Raw genomic sequence first — 11,645 nt, 5'->3', positions numbered from 1 at the left:
GAATCACAGTTCTTCGCCCCCAGCCCCGCTGATTGCCGAGCAGTCTAGGGGGCAGTCACTCCTAGAGCTGCAGATAAAATCGAATCCCCAGCACCGGGACACCTCTTCCCCAAACACTAGCCTCACCCCAAACACCCCCCAGCCCCTTTCCCAGAGCGCGGGTGAGCCGCAGACAACTCGCAGGGCGGCCTCGGAAGTCTCCCGCGTCCCGCAGCCCTGGAGTTGCAGGCGGGAACCTCGGGGATTCTGCCCTGGAGCTGCCCCGGTTTCCAGGCGTGTCGCACGGGAAGCACAAGGCGGGTGTATTTGCTTGAATTTTCGTCCGGGTAACGGCTCTCCCGGCCCCACCCCCCGCGCCCGCACCGCTTCGCACCCTCTCCTCCCACGCGCGGGCAGGTAAACCCGGGGCGTGTCTGCTCAGCCCCTAGAACGGCGCGCGACATCAAATGGAAGGGCGTTTCTACGTTTCAGTGAAAGTTACTCAGGATTCTCCGCCTGGTAGACCAACCGACCCTGGAATAAACAGCACCATTATAAAGTGAAACAAGGAGGTGGGGAGTACACGTGAGAGCTTACTTTTTTTTTTTTAATCGCTGTGAAACACCTACAGAAATCTTTAACCAGATTGCATTTTGAGCTCTGATTCCATTAGTACCCCCAAGCCAGATTTGTTGGAAGTTTGGTCCTTTTCTAAAGGGGATTCAATTTAGGAGGCAGAGAACACAAACAGCTAGACCAGTGTTCACAAAACAATGCAAAACCAGGGTAATTAAGACCGGAGAAGTTCGCCACACGCTATCGGTTTCTTTTTGTTACCGTCGTGCCCCCGTTTCCTGGTATTAGTCTTGTTTAATTCTAATAATTCTTGATTTTGAATCTCCAAGTCACACCTGGGCAGAAATGCTGTCAGCGTCCACAGAAGTCTGAGCCTGGCCTTGTTTGTTTCGCTCTTCCTACTGAAACCCTAAAAGCGATAAGAATCTCGACAGAGAAGTCCACCCCCACGTGAATGAAACTCTTGTCCAAGGAAAACAACAACAGCAAAAAACTACTCTTGGCTGCCTCCTTCCCCAGGAGATCTGCGAATTGTAGAGAAACTGGGAAAGAGCAAAAGAAAGGGAGACTCCCTCCTCCCTCCAACGCGGTCTGTGCTACCGGGAGGGATGATTGATATCTGAGTCCCGTCCTTATGTCACATTGACTTTAATGTCACCAGTGTCCGGTGTGCACACTCTTATCACACACACACACACACACACACACACACACACAGGCAGTGCCATCCCCTAGAGGAGGGGCTATAAAGGCTTCCCAGACCAAAAGGCTTCTACACACAAAAGCCAAGAATGCCTGCCCCACTTTAGAAGGAAGCCCGGCCAGAGTTACTGCAGGGGTTAATCCTGAGTGAAAAGAGGGTTAAGCAGAGACTTGAATATTGCTGAGGTTTTACTGGGGAGAACCGCCTGGGGAATCCACATTCAGAGCAGCCTTGGTATGCTTTGCTGAATGAGATAAGAATTGGAGACTTCATGCTGGGGCATGTGCAAAAGGAAGGGGAAAAAAATTAAAAGGGGATGGGAAGGAACTAGGCAGCTAAAAACAGCCCACTCGTGGCAACCACATCTAAACACCAAAACATTGCAGGGAGCCAAAAGCAAATTAAAAAAAAAAAATAGTTCAAGAGGTATTTAAAGGTTTTAGCAGTTTCTTAGCCCAGCACACAGTCCCTTCCCACTCCCTCCCCCACTGCCATTACTTTGTTCTCCAAACCCGGAAGATTGTATTTGTTCACGGTGTTCTAGAAATGCAAGTGAAACACAAGTTAAAATCAGCCCGGGAAGCAGCAGGGAGCTAGCAGCCCTCTCTGCCTGATTCAACCCACTTCTTCTTCTCAGAACTGGAGTGAAGTGGATTGTCTTCTCTATTCTGCTCTCCAAAGCCCATGCTCCCTATAAAAGTTGGTGTGAAGGTGGGGATTACTCATTTAAAGGGTCTCCAAACTGGGGTCTTCTAGGAAACGCAGGGCAGTTTTACAAAATGGGCTCTGAAAGTGCTAATTCAGCCCCTGGTGGTTGGTCACTTGGGTAAGTTATTTCGCTTTCTTGGCTTAAGTATTCTTATCTTAAAAATGACATTAATAGCAAATGTTCTAAAAAATGATCAAGGTGATAAATGTACTACCATGGGATGATATTGTGAGCCATTGATTGTGCACCATACACAGAATGTTTGTATGTTAAGAATGCTCATGTTTGTTTGTTGTTTTGGTTGGATGATATAAAATAAATTAAAAAAGAAAAAAAAATGACATTAGTAACAGCACCTGACTAGGAAGGCTGTTGTAAAGGTTCGTTGAGAATGGGGTTCTTTCTCTGGTATCCTTGAGAAAGACATCCCCACCCCCACCCCCTCTAGGGACCTCCACCATTCTCTGGGCTGAGCTCTGAGGGTCTTGAGAACCTCTGCTGAAGCTGCCCTGTGGGCTCCTGGAAAGAGAGCTGGGGAACAGCATCTGAGGGAAGCCATTGAACAGCGCATGGACAGGCTCATTTGCATAATCTTCCTTCCCTTCCAAACACTAGAGTTGAGAAATGTTGCCCAACTCACTTCTCAGTCATAGCACGTGGTCAGGACAACCTTTCTTCTTTCTCTTTGAACGTTTCCAACCATTTTTACCCCACGGGCTTGGTGCCTTGTTAGAGGGCAGCAGAGAACCCTGCCTCCCTCTGCAGCTGTGGGGGCCTTCTCATGTGAGTCCATTATAAAAAGTCATGGGCATCCAGCTTGGATTACAGAACTAGGGCCCAGGGAGCAGCTTTTCCCTTTTAAGTGAGGGGCTTCAGGAGCCCTGGGTATCCAAGATGAAATCCCAGCAGGCAGGGGACTAGCAAGGATCAGGGAACCTAAGACCCACCTGCAGCTTTCTCTCCTACCAACCAAGTGATTTAATGCAAGTCATGAACACTTTTGTCTCGATTTTCCAGTCTATAAAATGGAGCCAATGAAGGCTGACTTCCCCCACAGGGTACTTGTAAGAATCAAATGAGGTAACAGATTTGACAGTGATTTAAAAATGGTTAAAAGAACCATACTTTTAAAGAGTCCTTTGGGGAACTTTTCTTAGCATAATCATTTTACCATTATGGAAATTTGGAAAATAGGCAACAGGAAAAAATTACCCATAATTTCTACACTATTAGCATTTTGGTATGTTTCCTTCCAGTCTTTTTTCACATGCATATGATTAATACACACAGAGTTGTGATTTTAGATTGCATGCAATTTTAAAATTGGTTCTTGTGCTTATCACTTTTAATCATATATGGTTTTTATTATATTTTTTCTTCCTAAAAATTCACTGTTCATTTTATTGTGAAATGTAGCATACATACAGATTGTTATATAGAACATACATATATGAATAAATATATATATATTCAGTTTAATAATAAAGCAAGCACCAAGTACCCACCACCCATGTTAAGAGGTAGCCACCACCTCTGGAACTTAGGTGCCCCCATGAACCCCTTCCTGATCACATCTACACCCTCCTCCTTCCAGAGGCCACCACTATTCTGACTGTCGTTACTATAATTTTTAGTGGGCAATGGCTGGCGTTTGATTTACTCAATCATTTCCTTATTTTAGCATTTAGGGTGTTGCTAATATTTGCTAGAGTGCTATGCAAATTTAAATCTTTATTATGGAGGAGTATGAGATGCTGTCACTGCCCAGGTTACTTCTGTGGGGTCAGTGGAGGGACCTTCATTTCTGTCTTCAAGCACTACACAGGGTATAGTGGAGGACGGAAGGACCCCCAAAGACTGTGATTACCTGGCCATTTTCCTTGTTTCGAAACATCCCAAGCAAAAAATCCTTCAGGGGCTTTTCCACTTGGACATCTCCTTTAAATTCCTTCCTCACCTTACTTTCCCATCCCTCTTGATTTTCTACCTTGGAACAGAAGATCAAGTCTGGGGCATGGGTGACTGGTACGAGGGCAGAACCGCTCAAGCATTGTGAATGCCTGCACTTTCATGCAAGACGTTCACCGTGGCTCAGGCAGTGCCTCAACCGTGGCACCTGTACGCCGGCTCTGCAGCATGCACGGCGTGGGTTGTACAGCATGGGTTGTACCTCATAGGCTGTCTACTCAGTCTGCAGCAGAGAAGGTTCCTGGAGCCCGCTGGTGGTGATTTCCAGAACCATAAGACATCAGAGCCGAAAAGACCCTGGAAGTCATCTACTTCCATCTCTCCCAGTCTGGGCACGAATATTCCAAAAGGTACACCTGCACACAGAGCCGCGGGGTCTTGCCGGAGTGACTGCTTTAATTAGTAAGTGCTTAACCTTATTGTTTCATATTGAGCACATACGGATCTATTAAATGAGAACGTAAAAGTCAGAAAAATGTTCAAGGAATGAAAAGATTTCAAATGCATTTTTGGACTCGAGAGGAAAGTCCTATTCCTGGCACCCTGGGGGAATAGTTCTCTCTCTTCTGCCTGTAGGTGTAAAAATAATAACAGAAATGCTTATGCAGTGCTCAGGGTTCCCCTCTATGTACTGAGCCCTTTACCTATAGTTAATGCCTTGAATCCTCATAACATCCCTATGATGTAAGGACTATGAACATCACCTTAGATGAGAGAACTGAGGCACAGAAAGGGTAAATAACTTGCCAGAAGCTACAGAGCTAGTGAGGGGCAGGGCAGGGTTCAAGCCCGGTAATCTGGCTCCCGAGGCTGGGTACTTAACCCTGACACATACGCCTCTCAGCAAGGGCTTGCAGGAAAACCTGTGAAACTTCATGCAGTCTAGGACCCTTGTTTGCTGGATGGGGAAACTGAGCTCAGAGAAGAAAAGCAGCTCCCCACAATCTCAGAATAGTAAATTCTCACACTGAGAATTTCACTTTGAATGAAAAAAAAATTTCATCCAAAATAACGACCAAAAGATACAGGCATCTAGGAATAAACTTAACCAGGGGTGTAAAGGAACTATACACTGAGACTTACAAAACATTGCTAAAGGAAATCAAAGAAGATCTAAATAGGTTGAAAGCTATTCCCTGCTCGTGGATAGGAACCTTTGCAGTCATCTGCACTACTAAGCCTCCTTTTTCCCCTGCTAGGGAGATGCTCCATTTGCCAGATTGCGAACAAGGTGACAATAAGCTGATTGCAATAATAGGGTCTGCTAGCATTTCAGGAACCTTCACTGGTGGCTGGTCATGCATGGCATCTTTGGGGTTGGAAAGTGGGGACAGTAGAGGGTGGAGGGGAAGGAGCCAGGAATGGCAGAAAGAACCTGGGACCTGCACTCAGATAGAGCTGAGCTCAAATCCCACATTGTCACCTCCTATTTTGCTTTGTGCACGTTCTTAAATCTCTTACAAAATGGTATTGAGGATTAAAGAACGGTGGACTCTCAAGTCTCCCACATAGCAGGCACTTGATAAAAGTTACTTTTCTTCCTCTTTGTGCCTTAGCCATGAAGCTAACAGGCCACCAAGAACCCTGAGATATCGGAAATGTCTAGAGCCCAATGGAGAGTTTTATCTCTCAGGCTGACTTACCAAATAGATTAATTATTTAAAAAAAAAGAAAGAAAACTAGAGTAGTTGTAGAAAAATCATGCAGAAAGTTCAGAGTTCCAATATAACACCCTCACACACACCCACACACAATTTTCCCTACTATTAACATTTTGCATTATTATGGTACCTTTGTTAGAAATGATGAAACAATATAATTATATGGTTATCTATAGTCCATAGTTTACATTATAACTTACTGATTTTAAAAACACATTAAAAAAAAGTAATGTGTGGTCAGGTCATATTTAGCAAGTACTATTTACTGAGCACATACTACATGCCAGATATAGTGGTAAGCACTTTAAAAACACTCAGTATCTTATTTTGTCTTTGTAATAACCCTGTGAGATAGGTATGATTATTCAATTTTATAGGTAATGAAACCAAGGCTCAGAAAAGTTAAGAAAATTGCTCCTAGGCACTTGAGTCAAACACAGGTCTGATGTACTTCAAAGTTTTATTAAGCTATACTGCCCCCCAAACTTAAGGGAGCTTTATATGTGTTCGTTTTTCTTTACTCTTGCCTCCCTTGTTGAAAACAGACACCCCCCACCTCACCAAAGTCTTGTTGAGTGCTTAGACCCTTCTAGGGTTGACCTTACCAGAAAATCCATACTCCTGAAGTCCCAGAAGATTCAGGCTTGCCAAATTCCAGATCCTCATGCCCTCTGGGATACTGTCCCCTCTGCCAAATGTGCAATTATTCCATAATTTGCTTTAACCACAAACAAAAACCCTGCTATTGACTAAGTAAACCGAGTAGGGCTATTTGGACTTTTATTCTGTTTCCCAAAATATGATGGACTGAAATCATCTGATGATGAACTTGTGCTTGAAACTGGAGTGTCTGATGGTAGAGTGAGTCACTCCGGTGAGTTCATACCTATCAAGTCAATTCACCAAAATGTGTCCTGCAGCCAGATGTGCTCTCAGCGGTGGGGTGACCAGGACAATATAAGAGAATCCTTGCCTTCGAGGAGTTTAAAAGCCATGTTTAGGTGGCAAATCAATATACATGAAATAGCATCTAGCACGTAGCAGATGTTCAATAAATGTGCCTGTTGGGCAAACATTTAAAGAGAACCTCCTATGTGCTGGTTCCGTGTCAGGGCTTAGGCAGTGAATCATCTCTGGCTCCAGGTGCTCCCAGCTTGTGGAGAGACATGTTCAGCAAGAGATAATTACAGCTCAGTGTAATAAGAGCTAAAGTGGGGCAGGAAGGACTCTGCCATGAGAGCTGGCAAAGGCTGATGGATGAGGTGGCTTTTGAGCTGGATGTTGAAGGCTGAGGGTTATCCAGGCAGAGGAGGAGGGAAGGTATTCCAGTCACAGAGAAAGGCAGAGGCAGAGGCTGTGGGTGCCAGGAAGCCAGGGTTGTGCTTTGCTCAGCTCTTTGCTTAGTCCCGGCTCCTGGCACAGATGCAGACACATGGTAGGGCCTCAGTAAATGTGCATTGATTGGATGACAGTGTGGAATTGCGAACACCCATCCAGTGTTTGGAGGGTGAGGAGGTGGTTGCTGAGCTGGAGTGTGTAGGGGAGAGGGAGACCAGCAGACTGTAATAATCAGTTTGGATTATGCCCCGAGGACAAAGGCAGGTCACAGAGTCTTTCAGCTTTTAATAGACACGAGCAGATGTTTTTCAGGAACATTGCTGGTGCAGGGATGAGGGTGGACTGGTTGGGAAAGGAGATGCACAATATTGTACTAGAAGTTCTAGCTAGGGCAATCAGGCAGGAAAAAGAAATAAAAGGCATCCAAATCAGAAAAGAAGTAAAGCTTTCATTATTTGCAGATGACATGTACTATACTTGGAAAATTCTGAGAAATCTATGACAAAGTGTGCCGGTTTGAAAGGATTAATGTACCCTAGAAAAGCCATGATCTAATCCTAAACAATCTTGTGGGAGTAACCATTTCTCTTAATCCCTATTCAGTACTATAGGTTGGAAACTTGGTTGGGTTATCTCCATGGAAATGTGACTCAATCAATGTGGGTATTAAACTTGATTAGATAGAGATGTGTCTCCACCCATTTGGGTGGGTTTTGATTAGTTTACTGGAAACCTATAAAAGAAGAAACATTTCAGAGAAAAGGAGAGATTCTGAGAGAGCAGAGAATGACATAGCAGAGAGTCCACCAGCCAGCGACCTTTGGAGATAAAAAAGGAAAACGCCTCCTGGGTAGCTTCATGAAACAGGAAGCCAGGAGAGAAAGCTCGCAGATGATGCTGTGTTTGCCATGTGCCTTTCCAGATGAGAAAGAAACCTTGACTGTGTTTGCCATGTGCCTTCTCACTTGAGAGAGAAACCCTAAAATTCGTTGGCCTTCTTGAGCCAAGATTATCTTTCCCTGGATGCCTTAGTTTGGACATGTCTATAGACTTGTTTTAATTTGGACATTTTCTTGGCCTTAGAATGTAAACTAGCAACTTATTAAATTCTTTTTAAAAACCATTCCATTTCTGGTATATTGCATTCTGACAGCTATCAAAAGCTAGAACATAAAGTTACTTGATTAATAAACAAATTCAGCAAAGTGGTGGAATACAAGATTAATGTGCAAAAACCAGTAATGTTTCTATATAGAAGCAATGACCTGAGGAGGCAATTAAGGAAAAAATTCCATTCAAAATAGTAACCCAACGAATCAGGTATCTAGGAATAAACTTAAGCAGGAACTATACGCTAAAAATTATAAAACTAGCTAAAAGAAATCAAAGACGATCTAAATAGGTTGAAAGACATTCCCTGCTCATGGATAAGAAGGTTAAACATAGTTAAGATGTCAGATCTACCCAAACTGGTCGAAAAATTCAGTGCAATATCAATCAAAATTCCAGTAACCTACTTTGAAGAAAGTAGTTACCGAATTCATTTGGAATGGAAAGGGACCTTGAATAGCTACAAATATCCTAAAAAAAGAAGAAAGAAGTGGGAGGACTAACACTTCCTGATTTTAAAGCTTATGATAAAGCCACAGTGGTCAAAACAGCAAGGTACTTGCACAAAGATAGAAGTATTGACCAATGGAATTAAATTGAGAGTGAGGAAATAGACCACCAAATCTATGGTCAGCTGATCTTCGACAAGGCCCCCAAATCCACTGAACTGAGACAAAATAGTCTTTTCAATAAATGGGCATGGGAGAACTGGATATCAAAAGCCAGAAGAATGAAAGAGGACCCCTATCTAATACCCTATACAAAAACTAACTCATTGCCTCCCATGCGGGAGACCTGGGTAGGATTCCTGGCTGAGGAGGATTCCTCCTCCCCGCCCCCAAAAAATTTCAACAAATGATGCTGCAATAACAGGACACTCATATGGAAAAAGAATGAAATGTGACCCCCAACATATAGCGTATGAGAAAACCTAACTCAAAGTGGATCAAAGACCTAAATATAAGAGACAGTACCATAAAACTCCTAGAAGAAAATATAGGAAAACATCTTCAAGGCCTATTATAGAAGATAGCGTCTTAAACTTTACACCCAAAACACAAGCAATGAAAGAAAAGAAATAGATCATTAAAATCAAATGCTTCTTTGCCTCAAAAGTTTTTTGTGAAAAAAGTGAATAGGCAGCCCAATTTAATGGGAGAAAATATTTGGAGATCACATACTGGATAAAGGTTTGAATACCTGTATCCATAAAGAAATCATACAACTCAACAACAAAAGAACAAATAACCCGATTATAAAATGGGCTAAGGATGTGAGCAGACATTTTTCCAAAGGGCAAATACAGATGGCTCAACAGCACATGAAGAGAGGCTCATCTTCATTAGCTATAAGGGAAATGCAAATCAAGACTACAATGAGATACCACCTCACGCCTATAAGAATGGTTGCGACTAAACATCTGTAGGAAACTACAGATGTTGGCCAGGATGTGGAGAAACTGGAGCACTTATTCGCTGGTGGTGGGAATGTATAATGGTACACCTGCTGTGGAAGACAGCCTGGCGTTTCCTCAGAAAACTAAATATCGAGTTGCCCTATGACCCAGCAATAGTACTACTCGTATATACCCAGAAGAGCTTAAAGCAGTGACACAAACAAACATTTGCACATCAATGTCCATAGCAGCATTATTCACAATTGCCAAAAGATGGAAACAAACCAAGTGCCCATCAACGGATGAGTGGATTAACAAAATGTGAATATATATATATGATGGAATATTATGCAGCAATAAGATGAAATGAGGTGCTGAAGCATATGACAACATGGCTGAACCTTGAGGACATAATGCTGAGAGAAACAAATCAGACACAAAAGGACAGATACTATATATTTTGCCATTATAACTTTAGTAAAGGGAAATACAGAAGCTTATAATGTAGACTATAGGGGACCTAGAAATATACAGAAGCTAGAGATGGGTGAAAGATTAGCTAATGAGGTTGAACTTAAATGTAAGGGAATGGATAGAAGTGAAGGCAGTTCATTAATGGGTCTGTAAGTAACATTGCCATACTGAAGGTGAACATGATTGAAAGGGGTTGTATAGTGCCATGTATCCCACCAATTAACACTGCAAATATAAATAAGTTCTTGCATGGACTACTTGAAAGGTATCAATCTTGTACAAAGAGTTATTAATATCAGGATGTAGAAGGAAAACTATGTTTGCCTGCTATGGGCTATGGGAACACGAAGACATCAACAGTACCACAGCCATATCGGGAGTAAAGATTTGGGAGAGAAGGACAAGAGTTAAGGGGAGGTTGGCTTTTCTCTTCAGTGAGGGTGTGTTTATTGGTTACTTTTCTCTTTGAAAGGAAATGCAGGTGAAAGCATCAGGAATGCAGCACTGGGCAGGTGAGGTGATGGAACTCAAGGCCAGATGAACTGAGAAGGTGGCGGGATCCCCAACCCTACGTCGTTGATTCAAAATTAAACATTTTCCACAAACACAATATTCGTATGTATGCTGACATAAAATAGCTTTTTACCCCTAGATCTTTTCATTGTAAAATTCAGGTTCCCTTCACTGAAGCTGAGCTTTTCTCACTTTGGGCGGAGAGTGGTGCTCTCCCCTCCTCCTTTTTGGGGCAAAGCAGGCACGTAGTCTGCCTCGGGAGTGAAGCAGCAGTGCCTGAATTGCAGTCAGGGCAGCAGGAGGAAGAGGAGAGGATGATTTGGGGGAAATTTCAAGGCAGAGGCCTTAGGATTTGGGTACTGCTTGGTCACAGGACACCCTTAAGTGTTCTAGGGTATAGAGCTGGGAGGCAGGTTACGGAGGCTGATTGATATTGTAGGACAAGGGGTGGGGGTAAACTAATGGGCTCCTTTTGGGATACACGAGTGCTTAGCAACAGGATGTCAAAAAAGGGGGCAGCCCCTGGGCATCGGCATGTCAGGTAGATCACAGAAGCTGGAAGGCTCAAAGGAGGGAGGGGAGAGAGGGTGGAACGGTGGCCGAGTGGGCCCTTGGGTGCAATGTAGCCGGCTCTGGACTATTGGACGTGTTCTGTTAATTACCAAGTGTGGTAGTTAGGTTCAGGGGTCAACTTGGCCAGGTGAAGGCACCTAGTTCTATTGCTGTGGACACGAGCCAATGGCATGTGACCCTCATGTATTGCTGATTTTATCTGCAGTTGGCTAAGAGGCGTGCCTGCCGCAGTGAATGACATTTGACTTAATTGGCTGGTGCTTAAATGAGAGAGCTCAACGTAGCACAGCCCAAGCAGCCCAGCATACCTCGTCTCAGCACTCGCTGCTCAGTCCAGGCCTTTGGAGATGCAGAAAGAAATCACCCTGGGGAAAGTTGTTGAAACCCAGAGGCCTGGAGAGAAGGCCAGCAGAGATCTCCTTGTGCCTTCCCATGTAAGCAAGAACCTCAGTTGAAAGTTAGCTGCCTTTCCTCTGAAGAACTAATGAAATAAATCCCCTTTTATTAAAAGCCAATCCGTCTCTGGTGTGATGCATTCCAGCAGCTAGCAAACACCAAGTACCACATTAATCTGTCCCCACTGGTTCTTGGCTGGATCTGTGCTTCCTCTCAGGCTTTAGAAATAACATCGACCCCAATTAGCTT

The sequence above is a fragment of the Tamandua tetradactyla genome, chromosome 4 (genome assembly GCF_023851605.1).
Source record: "Tamandua tetradactyla isolate mTamTet1 chromosome 4, mTamTet1.pri, whole genome shotgun sequence".
NCBI classification, from domain to species: domain Eukaryota; kingdom Metazoa; phylum Chordata; class Mammalia; order Pilosa; family Myrmecophagidae; genus Tamandua; species Tamandua tetradactyla.
Note: the sequence above shows the minus strand (reverse complement) of the source record.